General features: G+C 42.6%; 1 protein-coding gene across 12 annotated transcripts in view; it reads left to right on the top strand.

Annotated features, from left to right (window-relative positions):
* Window positions 1–25,131, top strand: part of Mitf (melanocyte inducing transcription factor) — a 207,246-nt gene that overhangs the window by 18,488 nt on the left and 163,627 nt on the right. For 3 of the 12 annotated variants that reach the window (XM_031382716.1, XM_031382724.1, XM_031382719.1), the window contains exon 1: window positions 578–1,235. The exons of 7 other annotated variants lie outside the window; for them this stretch is intronic. The gene's annotated coding sequence lies outside the window, so the exon portion shown is untranslated. Of the gene's footprint in view, window positions 1–284; window positions 347–577; window positions 1,236–2,147; window positions 2,802–25,131 lie in introns of those variants that run through there. 2 more of the 12 variants (XM_031382717.1, XM_031382720.1) reach the window with 2 other exon arrangements.

A 25,131-nucleotide genomic window follows, 5' to 3' on the forward strand; every position in this document is an offset into this window, starting at 1 on the left:
ATCTTTAACTCCCACGGGAAATGTTAAAGCCTTCTGGGAGACATTATCAATAGGGACCTTTGGGCTGTGTCTTAAGCCTCATTAAAGGCCCTGAGCCTTGTAATAGTGATCAGTCAGTATTGGAGAGCCATCAGGGAGTTCTCCACAGCACTGTGGAAAGCCAGAGCTGAATGAAAAAAAAAAAATGCCTGCACCTATCAAGTTGGTTTTATGAAGAGTTTTGGGCAGCGTTACTCACTATGAAACTATGTTCCTGTTGCCCTGGTTTATCTCCACAGACATCTCTCCATGGCAGAAGGTTGACTACTTGTCTCTCCGTGTCTCTGGGCATCTGAAGATGGTTGAGGTACATTGCTTTGGTCCTTTCTGGGGAGTGTATCACAGCCACGGACCTTTTGGAGTCTAGAGGAGTGTTTTGGTGATTGCTTTGTTAGGATGTGGGCTGTCTTGTTTGTGGAGTTGGAGGTTTAAATGAGATCGTGGGCTCTTTTTTTCCTTGCCAGAGATCTTCAGTTGTTGTGTTTAAAAAAAAAAAAACCTCAGAGCTATGTACCTTTTCCTTCCTAGAGAGTTTGCAAACAAGGAGGGCCGTTTTCATGTCTAAGCAGCGTCCCTGGCTGCTGTTAACATAACGCAGCACTAGATGTTTTCAAAGCACATCTTAGTGGAAGCATTTCACGTCTTTGAATCCTTTTCTTTTGTAGTATGGCATCTTGTACATATTGATCACTGTTTCCATGACCTAATAGGCAATTGATGATATTTTGGGGAGCAGAGGATCTGTGTTGGGGAGATCTATTCTTGCCGTTTTCCTTTGTGTCTTTTCCTTGCAAGTATGAAGGATCTCTCGTCCTCTTGTATGACCTGCGACACATTTATTTGTCTTCCCCATCCCCTGAATCTATAGATGCGGACACACTTTTGAATGGGAGCCGAGGAACCTGTTGATGTGAAGTATCTTTTACCTTTTAAGATTAGCATCGTTAGCACCTCCCTCCTTCCTGGCTGGGTTCCCTGTCATTTTAAGCAGCAATTACAGGTTTGCTAAAGAAGCTGGCTTCTGCTGCCAAGGCTCCTATTAATTATCACTCTATCTCTAATTTAGCCTTCCCAGTGTTGAGAGAAGGCACATGTAAGCCTTCTGCTGAAGGGCTGCAATGAGATCTCCATAATAACCTTCTTTCTGAGCCGGTTGTGTGGACTCTATGTTCAGCCAAAGGGCCAGGGTGGCCCTGGTGAGTGTTTTCATCTTTCTTCCATAGGTTGTTTGGTTGTTGATGTTTAGCGTGGTTGATTTTTTTCCCTTCTGATTCTGGCCTGAGTGAGAATCACATAAGCCTTTACCTTGGGATCTCGGACCTTTTTCCAGTCTGTTCTTGAACCTAAGATGAAGACAATTTGAAAACATGTAAGTGGTTTTTCCCACCAGCTGATTCCTCTACGGGTGAAGAGTAAAGAGACCATGGAATTGATTCTATGCCTCTCTTCCAGAAGGTAATATACAGATGTTAGCCAGAGCATAATAGCACATATGGTGACCAGGGAGTGAATCCTAGTTGCCGCTTCTAGTTGCGAGTGAGTATGTGAGTGTGTGTGAGTGTGTAAGTGTGTGAGTGTGTGTGTGTATGTGAGAGTGTGTGTGTGTAAGTGTGTGAGTGTGTGTGTGTGTCTGTATGTGTGTGTGTGAGAGTGTGTGTGTGAGTGTGAGTATGTATGAGTGTGTATGTATATGTGTGTGTGAGTGTGTGTGTGAGAGTGTGTGTGTGTAAGTGTGTGAGTGTGTGTGTGTGTCTGTATGTGTGTGTGTGAGAGTGTGTGTGTGAGTGTGAGTATGTATGAGTGTGTATGTATGTGTGTGTGTGTGTATGTGTGTGTGAGAGTGTGTGTGTGTAAGTGTGTGAGTGTGTGTGTGTGTCTGTATGTGTGTGTGTGAGAGTGTGTGTGTGAGTGTGAGTATGTATGAGTGTGTATGTATGTGTGTGTGTGAGTGTGTGTGTGAGTGTGTATGTATGTGTGTGTGAGTGTGTGTGTGTGAGAGAGTGTGTGTGAGTGTGTGTGTGAGTGTCTGAGTGTGTGTGTGTGAGTGTGTGTGTGTGTGTGTGTGTGTGTGTGTGTGTGTGTTAGGACATTATTTAATATTGGATTTTTTTTCTCTTGCTGCTCAGAAGTGCCTGGCTTGCTTTTGTTTGTGTTCAGAAGCGTTGAGCTCACTTGTTTCAGTGAACACTCTTTGAAGTCTCTAGGGCTCATTTGATTTGGTCTGGAGTGCGTATGCTTCCTTTCCCACTTTTCCTCATGTTATTTTTGGCACTGCTGGTGTTGGAAGCTGGGGAAGTGATTCACTGCAAAGTGAATTAATTTTCCACGTTTTCCGATGTGCTCCCCAGTCGCCCCCTGGTTTCTCTCCCCCCAGAGATGACTCTGCACTTATACTGCTGTCATCCTTGTTGTCTCAGACAGAAATGCTGATGTCATTTAGATTTCTTAAATTACAGCTGCTAGGAATTAACAGAAATCGTAAAAGTATACCACTTCCTCATTTTGCTTCTTTCTGGACTAATTATTGTCCTCCTAAGTCCTTGGGGAGTTTAGGGATGTGGAAGCAAATTCTCTGTCTTAGAGTTCAAAAGGCAACTTTCAAGTTTCTTTCTCTGCTACTCCAGAGATACTGTAGCCCTCAGGATGGAGCTCTGGCATGACCTTCAATAACCCCAGCCTGGCTCCTCACTCAGGATCTTACAGGTTGGACCATTGGACCCGTCTTTTCTCCTGGGTGAAGAGTTTCAGACAGCTTCCCTTAAGTAAGTTTCCTTATATAGAGTGTTTTTACTCAATGTCTTTTGCCAGCTCCAGACTGTGTTTGGTATGAGGTGAAAGTTCTAATTTGTTTACTGATTTTTTTTCAGAGCCTTTGCTCCTGGAGGAGCGCTCTCTTCTGACCCCCTCGCTCTCTCCTTTAGTTTACCACTGGCACACATTTGTTCTGCCTCTCCACTCTCATCTCTAATAGCTGGTTTCTGGGCTTGAGGCTCTCTTTGCTTTTGTTTGGTGGCTTGAAGGATGGCTCCAAGAACCTGTCCTGGGAATTCCCCAGGCTTTGGAGAGGGCTGTGCAGCTGCCACCTGGAGTGAGCATACAGGGTGGCCATGCCCTATTTGGCTCTATTGATTGAACTGTGCCCCATGGAAGCAGAAATAGAAGGGTTCAGCATTCGCACTTTCCTGTGTTGAGGTTTTTGCTTATTTCGTGTATTTAGAAAAAGCACCCATTTGCAAACTGCTGACTTACTATTTTCTCTGGAATGGAAGCTATTTGGATTATTTCAATGACTTTTAGCTAAGACTTGTTTGTCTACAGAATTAGTTTTGTTTCTGGTGTCCTGTTTTAAAGTAAGACCAGAATCTCTTTCTCTCTCTCTCTCTCTCTCTCTCTCTCTCTCTCTCTCTCTTTTTAACTTTACAGAAGTAAGTTTTCCTTTATGCTTGGGAATAACACAAACCAATGTGCATTTGAGATACCATGTTTACTCCACAGAATCAAAATAGGGACTCTAAAGTGAAAATTACAGATATTTAGTAAATATTTCTTTCTTGGGACATTTGCTTTCTTTGAAATTTTTCCTCTTGATTAAGACATCTTCAGATTTTAGAGTACTCCCTTTCACAGTTCATTTTCTCACTAATCCATCTCTCTCTCTCTCTTTTTAGAGGGGCAGGTGGTGAGCAAGGTGAACCAGCCGACCTGTGGATGCAAGCCATGCGTGCTACTTGAGTGTTTGCTATGAGCTGGTGATGGGAGCTTTGCTGTTGGCTTCCATTGAATCTCTTTAGTTTTAATTTTATGATAAGAGATTTAGCTTAGGAGTATGGAGTAGTAGTTGAATATTTTAAGAACTATTAAGCATCAATTCAAGATTCTTAGGATGAAGTATCTTTGTTGAGCCTTGGGGTGTCTTTTTGCTTTCAGATCTGTATATAGTTAGGTAGCATTTCCTCTGATTGTGACAATGATGTTTGAATTGAGACTCTGGAAGCATCAAGTGAACTGCTCATTTCACTAGATTGGGATCATGCATGCTTTATTTTATCCCCACAAATAGCACCATGGTATACCTAGTAATTCCTGAGTAAATGTTGAATGCACGCATGCATTAGGAAGCCTGGTTGTAGGATCAGTTGTTTAATAATTAATTGTGGGACCCTGTGTTACTGTCTATGAGGAGTCAGTCTCTTTTGTCCAGTAAAAGGGAAGGAATAGATCAGGGATGGAATGACTGGGCAAGGCACATGCTGCTCCTTGGTAGGAAATGAGCATCTCTTTCTCACCTATCTGGGATCCTTTGTGGCTTCCAGCTTCTGCCACTCCACTTCTTGGGGAGATGAAGCCAGGTGTTCTCTCAGAAGCCTTCTTTCTGAGGTTTCTTGTGCTGGTTCTTTACCTTTGAGGCTTTCTTTGTTACAAGTCAGCAACATTCTGTGACACTTGTGGGTCAGCAGGCATTGACTTAATCAACAACAAGGACAGCAGCATACACCATTGGCCTCTTCTTATGATTGTTTTGATCTATCAGCATGTATATGTACAACTTAATCAGTAGGCTCAGTCAGTATTTCTCTAGAGGAGGAAGATATCAAGAGTTGATGAGATCCACAGTCTCTCCCTTTTCCTTTGAATCCCTTCTATATGTGGAATGTGTGATCATTGACACCTACTGCATTCTGGACTATCCAGGCCAGGGTTAAAATGTCTGCCCTGAAGACACTGGATCTGTCTTCCTGCAACTCACCATGGCATAAATATGATGATTTATATAATTGAAATATATAATTGTTGCTTTGGGTCTAAAAGATGGAAAGGCCTGCTCTTCTGGGGGATGATGGCATGTGAAGAAAAGTCTCCTAGTGGGAGTGAGCCTGACTTTATCACTGAAAGGGCATTGCCCATGAAATGAGAGAAAGCATTCTGGGTGGAAGCCAGGCAGTGTGAGTAGAGCTCTGTTGAGCATGGCTGGAACTGTGTAGGTAAGGGACAACACTGGACTTTCCACTTGGAGTGTGATCTGGAGCAGGGCTATATCTCACGTCATGGTTAGGAAGGTTCTAGATCAGCGGTTCCTGACCATCCTAATGCTGTAACCTTTTAATATTCATGTTCTGGTGACCCACAACCTTTTAATATTCATGTTCTGGTTACCCTCAACCTTAAAGTTGCTTCATTGCTACTTCATAACTGTAATTTTGCTACTGTTATGAATTGTAATGTAAATATCTAATATATAGGATATCTGATATGTGACCCCTGTGAAAGGATCCCTTGACCTCCAAAGGGGTCATACTCTACAGGCAGAGGGCCACTGTTCTAGATGAACCTTCTTTGTGAGAAATGACAATATGTGGTGTGCCACCATGAAGATGGGTGATGATGACAAGAGGGTGAAATCCTCCACTTCAGATTTGAAGGCAGTGAGGCCAGAAGTGAGGATGGTTTACTGCTTACTGGTAACATTTAGGTGACCACTCATCCTTTTATCTACTGAGTCCTTCATCACATAGGAGCCTCTTGGTACCCAGCACTGGGGATAGCCTGTGAATAAAGCAGACATGGTTTCTGCTCTCTGAAATCCCCTGTTCCAAGAGGAGGATAGTCATTGAGTTCTGGACAGGGTCAATGATCAACATTCTACTTGTCCATCTTGTCTCACACTCACTTCTTTCCTCCAGATAATTTATAGGGTACTTCTATGACAGGAGTTGGAAGGTGATGTTAGATAAGCAGATAAGGCCCTCGCTTTGTATCACATATGCTTATATTCATGCACAGGGGCCTATAATAAGGCATTTGGCAACTCCATAGGCAAATCTGCTCCAGGAAAAGTTCTAGACATTTCCCCATACTTTGTATGGAATGACCCTGGATTCTTAGTCCACAGTGTAAGGAGCCTCAGGTCTTGTGGACCTTGAAGGCAGCTTTGGTAGCTGCTTTCCTGTCTGTGTTCCTTGTTGTTGCCAGTGCTTGGCCTTTACATTGAGGATCAAGAACCGGCCTTGAGGTGGTAAGACTGACAGAGATCAGGGAAGTGGTATACTCTAAAGAGATGTTTTGGTACAGAAATGGCAATCAGTTTCTCCACGAAATAAAAATCTCCCAAGGTCCCCCATCCAGGCCAGCATTGTCTACAATACAGAGTCCCCATCCAGCTGGTGGAATGATATGGATTCCGAGCAAGATGAAGCATCACTACAGCTAGAGACTGCAGATTTGTCCAGGGAGTCTGCCTCTCCCCTTTCACATGGTTGTTAAAGGCAAAGGGCTGTTGCCTGTTGCTGTAAGAGCTGTGGAGTCAGCTTATTCGAGGTTAGAATCTCAGCTGCATTGGTAAGTAGCTGGGTGAGCCTAGGGGGGTGATTAGGGCTCTCTGTTCTTTCACCTGTCAGATGAGGTGGTGGTTGAGCACGTAAGCCCATCTTGTTCAACTTGCCTGGCTTTGTATGCCTGCTCTACTGCTGTGTGACAATGGGCAGTGTGTTCTCTTTGTGTCTTAACTGTCTTATCTGTAGAATGATAACAATGAAGATGATAATAGTACACGGGGATTATATGCATAGAGGGTTTAACACAATACCTGGCACTTAATTCGCTCTCAGTATTCCTTACTCAGCCATCTTCCTTAACCTCATTGTGTTGGGCTTTCTAGAACATCCCGTAATGAATGCTGTCTGACTGGTGTTTTGTTTTATCTGAAAATTAGTGTTTTATAAAATATACTTGTTGCTATGTGCTTTTCTTTGGTGTGTGTGTGTGTGTGTGTGTGTGTGTGTGTGTGTGTGTGTGTGTGTTAGGATCTTTTTATATAGTCCTAGCTAGACTGGAACTCAGTATGTTGACCAGTCTGGTCTCAAACTTGGGACAACTTTTCCCTCCACCTCTTGAATACATGGGATTATACTATGTTCTGTCATGCCTGACTTTTTTTTTTTTGGTTCTTCGAGACAGGGTTTCTCTGTATAGCCTTGGCTGTCCTGTCCTGGAACTCACTCTGTAGACCAGGCTGGCCTCGAACTCAGAGATCCACCTGCCTCTGCCTCCCAAGTGCTGGGATTAAAGGCGTGCGCCACCACCGCCCAGCTCTTTTTTTTTTTTTTTTTAATTTAAGATTTAATAGTAGAATTTCTGGGTGAGGAATATGTTTGCTGTTGTACATAGTGGATGCCCAGTTACATTTTAATTTTTAACAGAGAATTTTTTTTTCAGCTTACTTATGTGCCAAGTATTATAGCATATTTAGATTTAAAATTTGCTTATTTAAACTTAAATAGATAGCCTATATTTTTATTTGCTAAATCTGGAATCTAGTTTGGAACTAAAACTTAACTCTGTACTTTCATTTGTGAGATAGATATATATGTGTCTGTGTGTGTGTGTGTATGAAAACCTATTGTTTTCTGCCACAATAACATTTATTATGAAAAGAGGATGGTGTTTTAATTTTATATATACATATATATATATATATATACACATACACATATATATACACACACACATATATATATGTATATACATACACATACATATATATGTATAGCATATTGTATGAAACTCTGAAATGTTCTGGCATAGTTTTAACCTAAAGGGGATTGGTAATGCCCTACCATGTAGATGAACATTCCAGAGAATCCTGAAGAATCTCATCACCTTTGAAGGAAATTACCTCATTATTCAGAGTCACCTAGCTGGGGAACAATGCCATTCCTTAGTGTTGGCTCGGTTTTCCAAGCAGAAGAATAAACACATCCAGTGGTTAGGTTAATATCTTGGAATGATTTCATTCTGTTTACACCCGAAGCTAATTTTTTGAGTGGCTTTGGCCTTGAAGCCATTAGACTAGTTGGCGACTCTCAGGGAAGTTGCATCCAAGACAGATCCTTTGTGTTCAGTGTTCCTGGAGCATACTGTGCACACTGGAGAGATGAATGTTCCTGCCTTCAAATCTTTTCTTGTTTGATGGCTCTAGAGCAAGAAATGATACTTACAAGAGGCAGAATAAATAAGGTCATGATCTATGGCAGGTCAAGCCAGGTCCCAGGGGGGTTGAACGTATACATTAACTAATTATGGAAGCCAAGTAGATTAGAAATGGATTAATGGCTTCTTGGAGGGTACTATTTGAGAGAACTTAACAAAAAATGAGAACAATTTCATTTTCAGAAATGGAATGTTCTAGGTATGAGGTTAGCATTAACAAATGCTTAGAAGTGTCCACAGTTTGAGATAAACATGTTATTAAATGTTACAAAAATAGATCCATATTCATACAGCACCCCATGTCTCCTGCAAACCCCCTTTTATGTATGACTGCTGAGGGTGTAGGATACCCACACTTGACCTGAGATTCATGAAGCAGGATCTATTCCATGTTGGGTTCCTAAGTATTTATTTTGCACTGGCTACTCTTACGTATGAGATGGCCAGAGAGAGTCTTACCTGGTCACTTCATCCAACTAAAATGTATGAAGTGTGATGCCTAGGCCTCTGGATTAAACTGGGCAGGAAGATGCCACAGAGAGGCCTCTTGTGAGGCATCATTGACTTTGAGTATTTGCCTAAATAACTTTGAAAACCAGGTTACTTCATTTCCTGTTGTTTGGCAGACTTGGTCTAAGTCACAGTTAATAGGCTTAATGGCTTTGAATGGTACCAAATAATTCTCCATCAGAGTGCCATTTGTAACCAGGAAGGCTTCCCCAAATGCAGTACGGCCCACATGGAGCTGATTGAGAGGGCCTGTCACCATCTTAGACTTCCCTGCAGAAACCAAGAATCCTGAAAGAAAGCATTAAAATTACAGTCAACATAAAACATAGCTAATAACTCTTGCTACTTAAAACAACAGCAGCACCAAGAAAAACAAAACAAACCATTCCATGTGAAGTGAATACCATTTAAAAATGACCTGTCTTTAGAACTTTTTAAGAGTAATCCTACTTCTTTAGCAAAAGAATTAAATAAAGTGTGGCTGGGTGCCCTGGTTGGTTAGGAGATATGTGAAGAACTGGTTAGGTAGCCTGCTCTCTGCATCAGCAGGGCTTCTGGGATGGCTGGGAGTAGGCATGGAGAACTGTGCTGTTTTTTTCAAGTGATGTGTATTTGATTAGAAAGCTCTAAGCCAGAATGGAAATTAGCTAGGCATTTGGAGGCTCAGGTATTTTATTTTTGTCAATTGGGATTGGCGTGTGTGTCTCAAGTCCAGGCAGGTTATTTGTGGTAGATGTCTTGGCTATTTCAGGTACTGGTATGATGAGATGGAGCCTGGATTCAAACCTTTATTGGCTTCTTAAACATGAAAGAACATACCTGCTTATGTAAGTTTGGGTCTGGCTGAATGTTATTATTTTTCCCCCTGGATAACCAGGCCAAATATTAGTTAGTTTAGATATCTACTCTTGGTTCTTACTGCTTTATTTTTTTGGCCATGCTTAATATCTTCCTTTTTATATCTGTCATTAAGTTATAATTGAAGCTTCATGTTTTATATTTACACTGATGCATGCGAGTAGAACTATGCCAGCCATTCAGACTTAATGGCAAATGTTGGCTTGTGCCAGGAAGTTTTTGAAATCTGTCCTCTTTTTCAAGGATGTCCAGTCCAGTCCAGTCTAAGCAGTCCACCTCTCCTCCGTCCCCGTTCAGGGACTATACAGGGACACTTCCATGTCTGTGCACGGAAGAACATCTCACTTGTGATAAAAGTATATCAGCTTGCTAGCTTCCTCTCCCAGTCGTTTGCTTGACAAGTCTTCTTGTTACTCCATTCCTTAGCTCACTGACTGTTGTGCGGGGTTTCACTGAGTGTCAGTTTGGGAGAAGCTGTGTAATGATGATAGGTGACACTCAGGCCACAAGCCGTGTCCCAAGGGCTGTCACACACTATCAGACAGTTTACAGTGCTTGAATTCTCTGGATCTGGACCAAGTTTTAACTCTATCCATTAATCCATGGAACCAGCTGTCAGAGTCTTACATCGAGGATTTCCCACATGCCAGTCATTTATTTATTTTGGTGTCAAGAATACAGTGGGATGCCAACTGCTGGAATGTTTGTACCCATGAAGCTTTCCTCTGTGTGTGTGTGTGTTAGCATGTTAAACTAAATGTACATATAGAAACAAATATATAAGTGATATATATACATGTATATATATACACACACACTAAGTAGTTATAAATATTTTGGAGAAAGAGAGAGCATGGGCAGGTTTACAGTGATTTATCATTTAAAACTGAGTGGACATGGAAAGACTCACTAAGAAAATTCAATTGAAGAAAGGCTTATAAAGAAGATTGGAATGGGTCATGGAGGCACTGAGTGGAAACGTCTGGCAGACAGCAAGGGTAAGAGCATAGTCCCTGAACAGATGTAACTGATTTTAGGGGAACATTGTGACCATACGATAGGCTGAGCAGAGTGAAAAGTATTGGAAATACAAAAGATGGGCAGGGATGGTTAGAAGAGAAGTGTGATCTGGCCAGACTGACTGTCGTGCAGGGTTTCACTGCGTGTCAGTTTGGGAGAAGCTGTGTAATGATAATAGGTGACACCCAGGCCACAAGCCGTGTCCCAAGGGCTGTCATACACTATCAGACAATTTACAGCGCTTGAATTCTCTGGATCTGGACCAAGTTTTAACTCTATCAATCAATCCATGGAACCAGCTGTCAGAGTCTAACATCAAGGCTGACCCATAGTGTCTGTTAAATCTTACTCTTTTACTTACTGGGAATGGAAAGCCAATGCAAGCCTGGGGGCTAACAGGGTTGTAATATAGAGAGTGATCTGGTGTGATGGGACGCAAATGGTACAAGATTTTGGAGATCAGGGGCCAACAAGATGGCTCAGTGGGTAGAGGTCCTTGCCACAAAGTTTGTCCACCCTAGATTGATCTTCAGGACTCATGTGGTGGAAGGTGAGTGCCAACTCCCACAGTTGTCCTCACATGCACATTGAGAGAGCACCCCCCTCCCAGTGCCCAACAAGAATTTGGAGATCAGCTAAGCTATGGCTTTGTCCCCAGTAGAGGCAACCATATTCAGCATTCTGAGCTTTGATTTTTCTCTTCTTGCAACACAGTGCTCATTTTTAGTGACCTTCTAGCTATGCTGGATCAGCATCCTCCTCCCAATTTCAGGATGCTGAATGTTTCATATACACGGCTGATTGCATTTTACTTTAAGCATGCAGAACTGGGGCGCTAATGTGTAAATGATCTTATTGAGCCTTCTTTTTAATGTTTGAAAAATATTTCTATAAACATCTTACATCAAAAACCTTGCAAATTATGAAGAAGGTTTATATGTGGATGGTAAAGCTTGCTTGCAGATGAAATTTGTGGGGAAGCACAGATTTTAACCATTACCTGTAACCTTAATGGTGCTTTCTGGGACACAGAAGATAGATTGAAAGTGTTGTGTTTTACACTGAGCTATCACCTGGGATATAGTAATAAGCAAGCAAAGATTCTCAGAAGTTGAGTAAGAGTAGAAGATGGTCTGGGTGAAGGCAGACCTCTCTCCCTACTCACATCAGAGAGAGGAAAGGAAGGTGTGGCTTGTTGGAAGCCTGTGAGATCCTTAGCCATAGTTGATGTTCAGGAACATCTTTCCCCTAGTATTCATTAAGGTGTTTGCAACATCCAGTGAGCCCCAGTGCCACCCAGGTAAGAGGTGCCAGGACCTGGCAGACGCTCTTCTGTAGCCCTGAGCAGTTTGGCTCCTCCCCAAACTGGCATCATGCTGTTTAGCACATCAAGGGCCTGTAATTAACCCTCTCTAGAAGGAGTGTAGGGGCCATCTTTTATTACTCTAGAATATCCTTGGGGACTCTTGGTCCTCTCCCATCTCTCAGAACATTTCTTCTGCTTTCTTTGCTCTTCTACTGTCCCTTCTCAATGGTGCCCGGCTGGCATCCTGGCTGGCCAGTTCATTTGTGCCACGTGGAGAAGTCCTTCCTTCTTGCTGTGTCTTCAGGCCTCAGTGTGAACTGTCGGGGACCTGTGCAGCCCAGTCATGCCATTCCAGGTTAGACTCAACCCATTCCTCTTCTTCTGTGAATCAACTTTTTTTCTTGGGAAGCCAGAATTTCTAGAGTTTCCAGGCCAAGGGTTCTGGGACAGATTTCTAAGAGGTAAAAGTCTGCTCTCCCAGACTGGCCTTTTGGCCGAGTTCTGGCTGATATGGAGGAGTGAGGTGTGAATGAGAAGAGTGATCATGGCTATAGGGCTGCTGCTCTCCAAAGGATGAGGCCAGGTCTCTGCCTGGGAGCTGCCCCTGTGGTGATTGATGGTCAGGAGGCACCTACTTCTATTTGTCAGTACTGTCACAAGTGGGTGGGAAGCTGAGGGCAGGAAAGTGAGGCCTTCTGATCTAGTTGGACCACACACAGGAATCCTTGCCTGCTACCACACGACTTTGCTTTATTTCTCCTTTAAACTTCAGGCCTTGGCATTCCTCTTCCTGTTGTCTCCAAAACCTGTCCATCATTCTTCTGTAGGATCCTCAGTGTAAAGGCTGCTTCTTCGCTTCCTTGATCCCTCATCTGACTTGGGCTGCCATAATCCTCCTTGATGGATCCTGGAGTTTTTATTTCTCTCTGTGTTCCTCTATATTCAAGGTCTGGTTTCTACCTCCATGAGGCCAGAACTCATAGCCATTGCATTTGCCACTGTATTTCCAGAGGTTAGACCAGGAATGAACACATAGGTGGGCTTTCTAGAAATACTTGTGGGTTAAATCAGTCACTGTAAAAAGACGGGATCAGGTGGTGGAAGGGCAAGCTTCATGTTTTCTCTTACTTATTTACATGAAATGTCTGTGCTTAGCTAACTTAGACTAACAACTGTTACCAGTTTGGGATAATATCCAAGGATATAGGTGACGTGATTTCTGTCATTGTGTGACTCAGTCTGTGGCTTTTAGGCACTTTTATTAAGATTGTCTTGGCACAAACCAGAACTTAGTGAATCATACAAATCAGCATTCTTTTATTGGTGTGGGCTTGACATGCAAGGCTGTGATTTATCAATTTATTTAACTGTAGCTGTGTTTCTGCTCCTTACTTCTGTTTTCAAAAGTAAGTTTTAATGCTGTTTGGGTCGCCATTCTACTTAACAAAAAAGGAATAGAGAAAACATTGCTTGTCCTGAATGAGCTTTATAGAGGACTTCTTTGGGGCAGGGGCAGGGTTTGTTGTGACTTATTGATTGAAACGTTTATGAGGGTGGAGATAGAAAGCTAAGTGGCTATTTCTCTAAATAGAAAAAAAACAAACAAAAATGGGATTTCTGACAGTATAAAAAATAACAGCAGTGGGCTTCATTTTTGAAACCTAATGTCTTAAGTATGGATGGAAAGAGTTGGTGTGGCTGATGCATAGAGGAGGCTTCCATTGTTTCACAGTGCATTGAAGTATCCTGGATCCCAGAAGGTCAGCTCAAAGGGATGTACTAATAGTCATAGCCTGAAGTCTATAAACTGAACATGGTTTAAAAGCAGGAAAATCTGATGTATATTGTTTCCCAACCATTCATGCCTGGGGGGGGAGGATTGAGGAAGCAAGGGGTCAGAGTGAAACCCAGGTATTGCTATTTTATATTTTCTTGTGTGATGTTTGTTATCTGGGTGACCCTCGGTTCCTCAGTTCACTTCTTTGAGGCCCAGAACTCTCATCCATAAAGTGAAATGGAGATAAAAACACCAGCTGCCTTCAGAGTTAGGATGAAGATTTCATGAGTTAATGACTGTGAACAGCACATCCCCTCTCGATGCTATTATTTTCGTGGGGGGATGGTACACTGGATACAATAGTGGACAGTTGAGCAATGGACTTTAGAGGAGCCTTTGTGGCTTACTGGCTTGGCCACCTTTTGTTAGTCACTGCCTGTAACATGTATAGTTTCCTTGTGTAGAGTAGAGTAGTAAGTTACATATACTTTTCCGGCAAATCAACTGAGGTAGAATTTGTCAAGTGTCCACAGCAGCTCCTGGTCTATGTGAAATGCTGTGCAAACATTTTCATTATGACTGAGAGGTCTGAGTGTGCCTCTATCACCACACTGTAGCCATGAAGAAGTGGCTTAGCATCTATGAGTTTCATTTTAGAATGTGGGATGATGGGCTGGCGAGATGGCTCAGCGGGTAAGAGTACTGACTGCTCTTCTGAAGGTCCTGAGTTCGGATCCCAGCAACCACATGGTGGCTTACAACCACCCGTAATGAGATCAGACACCCTCTTCTGGTGCATCTGAAGACAAAGGGAAAAAAAAAAAAAAGAATGTGGGATGATTATGAAAAGCCTCGTGAGAAATCGGTGATATCAGGTGTGTGGCAGATGGTTAGCCAAGAGTTAGAACATGGAATACTCTGTGTACTCACTCCTCTTCCCTGTCATGGAAGAGCTAACAAAAGAATGCAAGAAAGGAGGAGGTTATTTGGATTGGTTTGGAAGGGTCTGGTTCATCACGGAAAGGGAGCTGTGGTAGCAGGATCCTGAGCATCTGTAGTGAGGAAGCAGAGAGAGCTGGATGCTGGTGGTTTATTTGTTCCTGCTTTGATTTGTTCTGAGACCCCAGTGTATGGGTTAGTGCTGCCCACTTACAGGGTGGGTCTTCGCTTCTCTGGTAAACCTCTCTGGAATTGCCCTTGCAGAAAATTCAGAGGTATATCTCTTAGATGACTCTGAATCCCATTAGGTTGACGATGAAGATTAACCCTCTCATTAAGTAAGTCATGAGTGTGTCTAAGACTTATTGCTATTTTAGTTTGCACTGCTACCACTACCATGTTGTGTACCGCATTACATTTCAAGATAGAGCCCTGAATACTATGTTGAAGTAAATATGATAAAGTGATCATTAGGATCGAGGTTGGCTCCTTCCTGTAACTAGTGGGATAGTCACCCAAACGAACCCCTTAGAGACACTGAAAAGTATCTAGTGGAAGACCTATTGTAATCAAGTATGTATGATTTTACAAGTCACAAAGGAACAAAGGATCAATGTTAGGTATAGAGCTATCTGTTCATGGAAAATGTTATAGGAAACAATAGGAAAAAAATTTCCAAAAGGAGAAATAAGAAGTTAACATATACTTCAAGTCAAGTCTGTATTTATTTCCTATGTTTACTGGGGCTAAGTTTACATACCTTAAATTTCCAATGTTAAATCCCATCTGTGGCTGATAGCCATGCTTCTTCGGAAGTGGATAACTAATGATTCCAGTCTTGTTAGCATTTTCTATTCTAGTCATTTGGGTCATTGTCACTACCATAACTATATGTAGACCTTTATGCTGTTTTGCAATATGTCTTTAAGTTCAGCTTCCCCTTTCATTTTAGAAATGAGAGAGAGAGAGAAAGAGAGAGAGAGAAGGCAAGTAGAATAGAGTGAATCATGATTGAGAAATTTTTGACTGTTACAGTGTTGCTCAACTTGTGGGTCACAATCCCTTTGGGGGTCAGATGACTCCATAGCAATAGCCTAATATATATATCTTCATGTAAAATATTTACATTAAAATTTATAACAGTAACAAAATTATGAAGTAGTAATGGAAATAACATGATGAGCTTAAGAAGTCACAGCATTAGGAAGGTTGAGAACCACTGGACTAGCGTTTGACTGGAAGCTGCCTATGATTTAGTGAAAGGTGGAAGACTTGCATCCAGCCATTGAATGTGCAAAGAAATGCAAGAGTATGAAGGTCTGAGCACTAGATACCTTAGTTGCAATATAGAAGGGCTGGTGAAGTTCCTAAATTATGTGTCCTAGAGGGACAAGGACAACCAAAAATATATAAGAGGGCTGGAGAGACAGCTCAGTGCTTAAGAGCACTGGCAGATCTTCCAGAGGACCAAGGTTCAGTTCCCAGCACCACATGGTGCAGCTAACAACCATCTGTGTAACTTTGGTTTCAGGGGATCTAATGCCCACTTCTGTCTCTGTGGGCACCAAGCACGCATGTGTTACACAGATATACATTTGGTCAAAACAAAACCCCACATACATCAAATAAAACAATTGTACCCCCTCTTTATTTTAGCAAGAGGACTGCCTTTAGGCATATAAAGATATCTTTAGAATCTGACATTGAAGACTAGAACGTGGAGGAAAGATAAACAAAGGTTTATTGAGATTGGAGCCCCAAACTGGAGTACCTTTAAAGTTGTGGTAGAAGCGATGGGCTTTGTTCCAAGGCTAAGAGGAAGACACAAGAAAGGTTTAAGTAGGGAAGATGGGGTCCTTCATGTTTCTGAAAGGTCACTGTGACAGTACCCAGGAGACCAATTGCAGGTAGTAGTGAGAGAACCAGTCAGGGGCAGTGCAGGCAGAGGACTCCCGGTGGCTAGGGAGATGGAGAACGGTGGGTGTAAGGAAGAGGTACCAAAAGAGCTGGGATGATTGGCTATGCTTGCACTGGTGAGACAGGGGGAAGAAAGGACGCAGTTAGGTTTCTCACCCAGCAAGTGGGTAGAACAATGGAGCTGTTCATGGTGATGGGTGTTGGAAGGGGCAGGTTGAGGAGGGTGGACATTCTTTGAACATGTAGGTGATGGAACAGTTGTTACTGAGGCAGCTATAAGAGAAGACCTGCCTAGGGTGGGTTATGTATATTAATCTGGGTTTCATTTTTATCTGTGGTGTGTAATAACCAATTAACAGCTGTGTATGCAAAAAATGAGCTCAGCTTCCTATGTACTAGAAGCCCCAGGGCTCCATGATCACTGTAATTTGGTGACTCTACCATAGCAGAACCGGCATAGATTTTTTTTTTTTTTCGTGGCTTTTAGCTACTGTTTGTCACCTGGTGATGGGAATGTGGCATCCCATCCACTTTAAGAAGAGGAAAACTATAAGTGACATCAGCAGCCTGGAAAACCCACTTTTCTGAGCCACCTCCAAAAGGCACGTCCTGTGTCTGTCAGGGCTCATTCCTCCATGGTATCTTGGGTAAACTATGGTCCTTAGTAGTGTAGATCGAGAGAAATGAGGCTGCTGCATGCAGTTAGCTGCTTTTGCGTCAGCCAGGTTTTGGTCAAGTGATGGAGGGATGCGTAACTTTTGAGAATTTAGAAGAGATGAAGGGATGAGTAACTTTTGAGAATTTAGAAGAACTTAATCATCTGGGTGAGCAGTTTCAGTGAGCACATTTTTCTCAACTCTGCTGTAAATCCCAAGTTACAGCTTTTTCTTAATGTATAAGTGAAGGAAATTGTATAAAGTTTGACTGGGCTTTTCTTAGAGCCCTTCAAACACAGGTAACTCTTAGAGCCCTTCAAATACAGGTAACTCTAGATTGTCTTTACAAACATTGAATATAGCTTTCCTCGTTCTGATAGTAATCTTGACCTACAAAAGACAACCTCTTTCCTTAAATATATTCTCAAATCTTCCTGATTCTTCAGCCTTCAGCAGACTAAGTCCAGAGCAAATGTGGAAAATTCCACTGGGTGTTCAGCAAGCGCTATGCAAGTCAAAGCAGGAGATGCATGATGGGAAATGTCACACCCTTGACTTTTGTCCCTATGAAGAATACAATTATTCTGTGTTTAAAAGTAGAGAAAATGTGTGTTTATTTGTTCTGGAGGTAGTATTATTTAATATTATATTAGTATTATAAGATGCAAATATTTGTTCCCTATTACACTTTAATTCAAGACAGTCTTTCATAGCTAATAGACCCAGAATTCTGAAAGTGACTATTTTAGGTAACCGTGGTTCTGAGGATAAATAATGTCCAGTTCCAGAAGAATAGCAGAAAGAGCAGAGAGTTAAACCAGATCCTACCACTGATACTGGGTGACCTTGGAGATGTTCTGCAACATCTCAGAACAGCTTGCTGTCTTTCCTGAATCTTGGCTGAGACAGAGATGGCTGTACAGTAGGCACAACAGCATCACATCTGTATCCAGCAGCACCTAGGAGACAGGATGTGTGGGACACACTCAGAGTGTAAGTAAAATGAGGAATGGTTAATGTATGCTGCGAGATATTGGCTGGGAGGGGGTGGAAACTGCTTGCTGACTGCTGGAGGGGAATTCCAGGGCAACTGGAGACACCCCCAGTATGCAGGTGCACAATGTGTACAGTGTGTGAAGGCTTCAAGGATTTGTTTTCAATTAGGAAAGGCTTGACAAGATGTCTGTCTGAGTCAGTTGGGACCTTGTTCTGTCAGTGGTGAGGAGCAACGGAAGGCTTTAAGAAGGTTCATATAAATTTAATTTTGAAGAAAAATGAAATTCATGGGTCTGAGATTGCAGACATTTAACAATTCCATAGATACTTTGAGATAACTAGATTTATATGTAGTTGCAAGAAAATCTGGAGCTGGGTATGGTGTTACACACCTTTAAAACACCAGCACTCAGGAGGCAGAGGCAGAGGCAGAGGCAGAGAGATCTCTGTGAGTTCAAGGCCATACTGGTGTATGTAGCAAGCTCTAGCCCAGCAAAGCCTGTGTCCTAGTTAGAGTTACTGTTGCTATGATGAGCCTTCATGGCCAAAAGCAAGTTGCTGAGGAAAGGGTTTATTTGGTTTACGCTTCTATATCATAGTCTGTTGGTTCGCAACATTCCTAATGCTATGACCCTTTAATACAGTTTCTTGTTTGACCACAAATCACCAGATCCCCAACTATAAAATTACTTCATTGATATGTCATAACTGTAATTTTGCTACTGTTATTGTAATGTAAATATCTTATATTGAAGGATATCTGATATCTGATCACTGTTAGGGTCATGACCCACAGGTTGAGAACCACCTCATAGTCAAAAGGCAGTCAAGACAGGAATGTAAACAAGACTGGAATCTGGAGGCAGGAGCTGATGCACAGGTCATGGAAAAGTGCTGCTTATGGGCTTGCTTTCCATAGCCTGCTCAGCCTGCTTTCTTGTAGATTGAGGACCACCAGCCCAGGAATGGTACCACCCACACTGGGCTGGGCTCTTTTCCATCAATCAGTAATTAAGAAAATAACCCACAGCAAGATCTTATGGAGACATTTTCTCAGTTGAGACTCTGTTTCTCAGATGACTCTAGCTTGTGTCAAGTTGACATAAAATGAGCCAGCACACCCTGTCTCAAAAATAAAAATGTTGGGACACCCACATGCCCTCCTGTGGTAACATTGAGTGTATCACAACCTGGAAATGAGCTGATGACTGCTCGGGGAAGTCTGTGCTTTGTCAATGTCTGTGCTGATGGCTCTTCTGGGAGCTATGCCTGGGACGGAATGGAAGCCGAAGGATAGCACGGAGGCAGAGATGTCCTTCTGAGGATGCTGCAGTGGTCCAAGATGGGCGGAGACAGTGGTGATGGCAGTATTTGTGGGAGTAGCCACATGATCTGTTAGAATGCTATACATGCTGAGAGCAGCTGGTGGCCTGTCCCATTGGAGGCTTTCTAAGTTCTCATGGAAAGCATCACAGTTTATATTCTAGGGATGTGTGCATCAGCACCCCTAGATAGTGCTTGGTAGACCCCAGATATACAGATTACAATAGCACAGGACTTTGCGGGCATGTCGGAGAATGGCAGCGTCTGCCATGTTCAGGGTACAACATGAGTAGCCATGCATGAAGGCCCAGACCTGGAAGGTTATCAGTCAGCTATAATAATCTACAGAAGTGTTTATGGACCTGATTTTTAAAAAGAGCACACGAGCCATTCTTAATTACTTCTTTGGGGCCTAGCCTGTAGCATCGCCAGCTCTTAATGTTTTTAAAGTGTGAGTTAATCAGTAGATGCCAAGGCCAAATTACATTCACACCCACATACTTGACCCTCGTACTAGAAAAATGGTGGCTGACTTTTATGGAGTGCTTATTATGTTAGGCACCCTGTGTGCATTATCTAGTTTTATCTCCACAACAACTCCATTAGTGACTGTTATTCTTCCACCAAACAAACGAGAGCACCGAGGTTAACAGGGACTGTGTACTCAGTGACAAACTATGACTCGAACCCAGGACTTCCTGATTTCTAAGTCTGAGCACGCCCCATGAATTTTTAAGGTATGCGAGCACATCAGAGTATTCTCTGTGCAAAGTTTATTTTTTTGTAGGCCAGCCATTCCTTGTTTCTTTATCATTCCTCTATTGAGTACTCTCAGCTTGCTCTTAGTTCTCAGTTACCTTTGACCCTTTGCCAAGTAACCACGGATTCTTTCGTGTAGGCTTTGGCTTTCCTTCATTGCTACCTGCTTTCGTGAGTGTGGGGCTATTTAGTCAGAGTTGGTTACAATTAAAATGGTAAACGCTTAGGGAGATTCCATTCCATCCAGATTTTGTAGGTTCTTAAGAGGACATGGACATATTAAGTCATTGCCCCGACACAGAGCCAAACATTACTTGTTTGATATATGCTTTGGGGGAGAGGGAAGAGACTATGGGTCCTTCTTTCCTGAGTCACAGTGAGACTATCCCTGACCCATCAGAGTGAAGTCCACTTAAATTCACGAGTGTCTTCCCAGGGGCAAGGAGAATGCTGGCTTGGAAGCAGAGACCCAGCTTCCCCTCATGCATCATAGGGAAGTGCAGATACAGAAGCAAACTGTGGTGTTTTTTGCCTTTCTTACCAATCCTTCTGCATTTCCCACACTGTGAAAGAAACAGTCCGCTGATAACCTCGTTATTATTGGCTGGCAGATTTTGTTGGGTGGGTAGAGAGGAAAGTAAGGTCCATTGGTTATTTCAGTTGCTTAGTCAAAGATGAATACATACACATACACACACATATAATATAATGCATACACACATATATAATGTATATATACATACATATGGAATGTGCATATACATATACATGTATATATAACAACATGTCTATGGGTATGTGTATTATATATACATGTATATATGCCAACATGCCTGTTGGTATGTGTATGTGTATTAAATATATACATGTATATAAACCAGCGTGCATGTGGATCTGTATCACTGTCCTTAGTTAAATCCGGTCTGTTTTTATTGTTTTTACTACTACAAAGAATAGCTGAGGTTCCATCTACTCTACACACCTAAGGAATATGAGATGCTTCGTTTTTTTATTTATTATTTATATACTTAGTTTTTTGAGACAGGGGATCTCTTATAGCTCAGGCTAGCCCCAAAGTTGCCTGGTGGCCGAGGAAGGCCTTGAACTTCTGATCCTCCTTCCTTCAATTCCCAAAATGCTGAGATTCCAGGCCTGTGCCACCATGCTTTATTATACTTACAAAGTTCTAATTTTAAATGATCCATGGAGTTCATTTTGTAGATCCAAATGCAGCGTTGTCTAAAGTGTAGTTTGAGGGCCACCTGTGTTAAAACAGCCTGTGGCACAGACTGTTCTGGATTCCTGGGTGGAGACTCTAGCTCTCCTGACCTGAAGCCTGCAGGAAGCTGCCGTCTCTCCAGTTTATCTGCGACTCTTCTCCAGAGTTGGCGAGAGTAGTTTGATGTACCAGTGTGAGGATAAAGATGGACTTTACATTTGTCCCTTTGTTTTTCTTTTCTTCCTCCTTCTTTCCTCTTCCCTTCCTTCACACACATCAGAGGAAGTGATGGCACGGGTTTATCTAGAGGCTTCTGATTGTTAGAGTTGATGAAAGGCTTTTGTTAATTTACTAGAATTGCATTTCAGTTCCTGTCCTTTCCTCTGTGGTCTGTACAAAAGGAGCCATTGGGCAGAAGTTTGTCTCCTACTTTCTCTTTGTTTCTCTCCCCTCTCTTTATTCGTACCCCCTCTTCTTCCCCTCAGATCTGTGGGAAGGAGCAGCCTTGCTCTTTGTCTTGATGAACCCTGCCTTGCTTGGCTTGCAGGTATTGTCTCCAAGGCCTGACAGCTTTGTTAGTCTTCTTTGCTATCAGTCAGAGAATTTACTGCAAACATTTCTCCGTCTACAGAGGGAGCTTTCAGTCAGAGGCATCAGAGCTCTTTAAGAAGTGTTTTTGATTCTTTAGTGCCTCAGAGTCACAAAGTGAGATTCCAGGGGGTTCTGTAAGTACAAAGTTCTGAGCTGAAAGTGTCCTGAAGAAGTCCAGCATACGAGCAGGCACGCTGGAGACAGCCCCTGATTCAGGGGACTGCACTAGAAGCTGTTCCCCATTTCTATCCATGGGACTCACTAGTTAGGTTCTTAGAGATGAGCAGTTCTAGATGATTTGGAACTCTAAAGGCATATGGATCCAGTTTCATGGAGGCAGTTTCTTTGTTTTGGGGAAGCCTGCTATCTGTTTGGGTTGGGCTGGAAAGTTTCTTTTCTAGCACAGAGCATGTGTCTTCCTGTCTTGCCTCTTTTGTGAACGCTTCATGTTGGCTGAGAACCTTTGGCTGTGGAGCTGTTAGTAGAGTATATTTCAGGTTGTTTAGCAGTGAAGGCCCGGAACATTCCTCAGGAGGGCTGAGCAGGGCAGGCTGAGTGGAGCTGTGACTCACAGCGTGCTGGGGCAGTCGTGTTCCTGGAATAATAACAGTGACAGCGGCAGTGGCAGCAGCCACAGAAGCCCTTATTGGTAGTAGCCAGCATTTATGGAAGCTTCCAGTGTGCCTTCCCCACATTATCTTATTTAAATCTGAACAGCCCCATAGGCCTCGAGCATCTTTTATGGTGGCCTTGTAGATAAGAATTTCAAAGTCATGTGACTACTAGGAAGAAAGACTGGGGCATGAACCCTGATCTCTAGGATGTTAGAATTCATAGATTTAGCAATAGTATCACATTCTGTTTACCAAAAAGGGTGTGGTGGGGACAGGCCATTGAGATGGCTCAGTAGGATAGATATGCCTGCCACTGAGCCTGGCAACCTGAGTTCAATTCCCAAAAACCCAACACAGTCCATGTAGAGAACTTATTCCCACAAGCTGTCCTCTGACCTCCACACACATATATGGCATACATGCATGTATACCCTCCTATAAATGTAATAACAGTTATGTTAAAAAAAGAGAGATACTTTCTGTTACTGACTTTTCCTTTTTTTTTTTTTTTTTTTTTTTTTTTTTTTTTTTTTTACATTACATTGCAAACAGTTTCTACTTTGTAATTTAAGCTCGTGACAGGAAAAAAGTTTTTCCTCAACTTTTTATGAGTTAAGGACTGTAAGTGATAGGGAAAACACATTATGGGAAGCCCAGTCTTGGGAGCTAGACTAAATCTTTGGCTTGATACCATGTCCATCATGATGCATGGTCAAAACAGAGACCATCCTTACTAAGCAAGGGACTGAAGAGATGGCTACTCAGTAAAGTGCTTTTTGACCAAGCGTAGAGACCCAAGTTTAACCCACAGAACCTGTGTAAAAATGGCAGGCATGGTGATGTGCATACACACAATACCAATATCAGGGAGGCAGAGACAGATGTGATCCTTGCAGGTCCTGGTGAACTTCAAGATCCCAGTGAGAGACCAGGTTCAATAAAGCCAGTGGACAGACCCTAGAAAGTAACACTCAAGGTTGACTGCTAGCTTCCTCATGCCTGTGGAATCTGACATTTCACACCAGAAAATGAATACTGGTTGGGCAAGGAGAAAGAAAAGAGACAGGTCCGCAAGTCCAGAGACATTTCTACTTTCATACATGAGATAGAGTGTCAGAATACGGGTTGGCGATCCACTGCATGATTAGTGATTAGTGCCATGGATGTTGGATGAAAACTGAAGTACTCTAATCATGTAAGTGTGGGAAGCTGATAGCAAGTATGTAAACGCCATAACACCCAGCTCTGTCTGAATGCCTCTTGTGTCTACATGAAGTGTTTGTATTTACAAACTGGATGAAGTCCGTGTCTTCATTCCCAAGGTTGCATGCTATCTTGGGTGAGCTGGAATGCTAACCAAGGCTGGGATGTTTTGGGTTGTTTTTGTTTTTCAAGATAAAGTTTTTGTGTAGCCCTTGGCTACACAAATATATACACATATATGTTACATATATACATACCAGGCCCATAAGAAGCCCTTGTGTTAGTGGCTTCTCATCCAGCCTTCTATACAATTACAATGTAAAGTTCTGAAATGTCAGTGACTAACAATTTAGGTATTGTCTTAGGGTTTTACTGCTGTGAACAGACTCCATAACCAAGACAACTCTTATAAGGACAACATTTAATTGTGGCTGGCTTACAAGTTCACAGGTTCAGTTCATTATCATCAAGATGGGAGCATCTAGGCAGGTGTGGTGCAGGCAGAGGTGAGAGTTCTACACCTTCATCTGAAGGCTGCTAGTGGAAGAGTGGCTTCCAGGCAGCTAGAATGAAGGTCTTAAAGCCCACACCCACAGTAACACACATACTCCAACAGTGCCACACCTTTTAATAGTGCCACTCCCTGGGCCGAGCATACACAAACCATCACAGGTATCTTTGTGTCTCAGATTTGTTTGACTTGCTGTTTTCAGAAGGGGAGGGAGACTTGATGGAGGAGATCAACCAGCGAGTGCACTCTGGGAAATGTGGATAAAAAAGACTGTCTTACTCTGATGTTGCTCTTTACCAAACATAGGTTTAGAATATGAGTGATTTTCTGAGTAGAAAAGAATGGAATAAGGAATTCCTAAGAACCCAGTTTTGTCAGCATTTGCCCATTGTCTGCTGATCTTGGTCATTGGCATGGCTTTGCCTTGCTGTCTCTTGATGTACGTGTACCTGTTTCTAATGCTTTATGGGCTGTTGACATAAAGGAACATAAAGCTCTTTGGGCTCCTTTTAAGAAATAAGTTTCTGGCTCTTGCTTCTCTATTGCTCTGGCTCTTGCTCTTCCCTTCCTGTGCCTGCTCTCTCCCCATTCTCTTACCCATTCTCTCCACATGCTCATGGCTGGCCTCTACTGCTCTACCCCTCTACTCCTCTTCTCTTCTCTTCTCTTCTCTTCTCTTCTCTTCTCTTCTCTTCTCTTCTCTTCTCTTCTCTTCTCTTCTCTTCTCTCCTCTCCTCTCCTCTCCTCTCCTCTCCTCTCCTCTCCTGTTCTCTCCTCTCCTCTTCTCTTCTCTTCTCTTCTCTTCTTTTCTCTTCTCTCTCTCTCTCTCTCTCTCTCTCTGCCTTTCTCTGCCTCTACTACCCTTTTGACTCCCCTCCCCATGCCCTGAATAAACTCTATTCTATAC

The sequence above is a fragment of the Mastomys coucha genome, unplaced genomic scaffold (assembly GCF_008632895.1).
Source record: "Mastomys coucha isolate ucsf_1 unplaced genomic scaffold, UCSF_Mcou_1 pScaffold20, whole genome shotgun sequence".
NCBI lineage: Eukaryota > Metazoa > Chordata > Mammalia > Rodentia > Muridae > Mastomys > Mastomys coucha.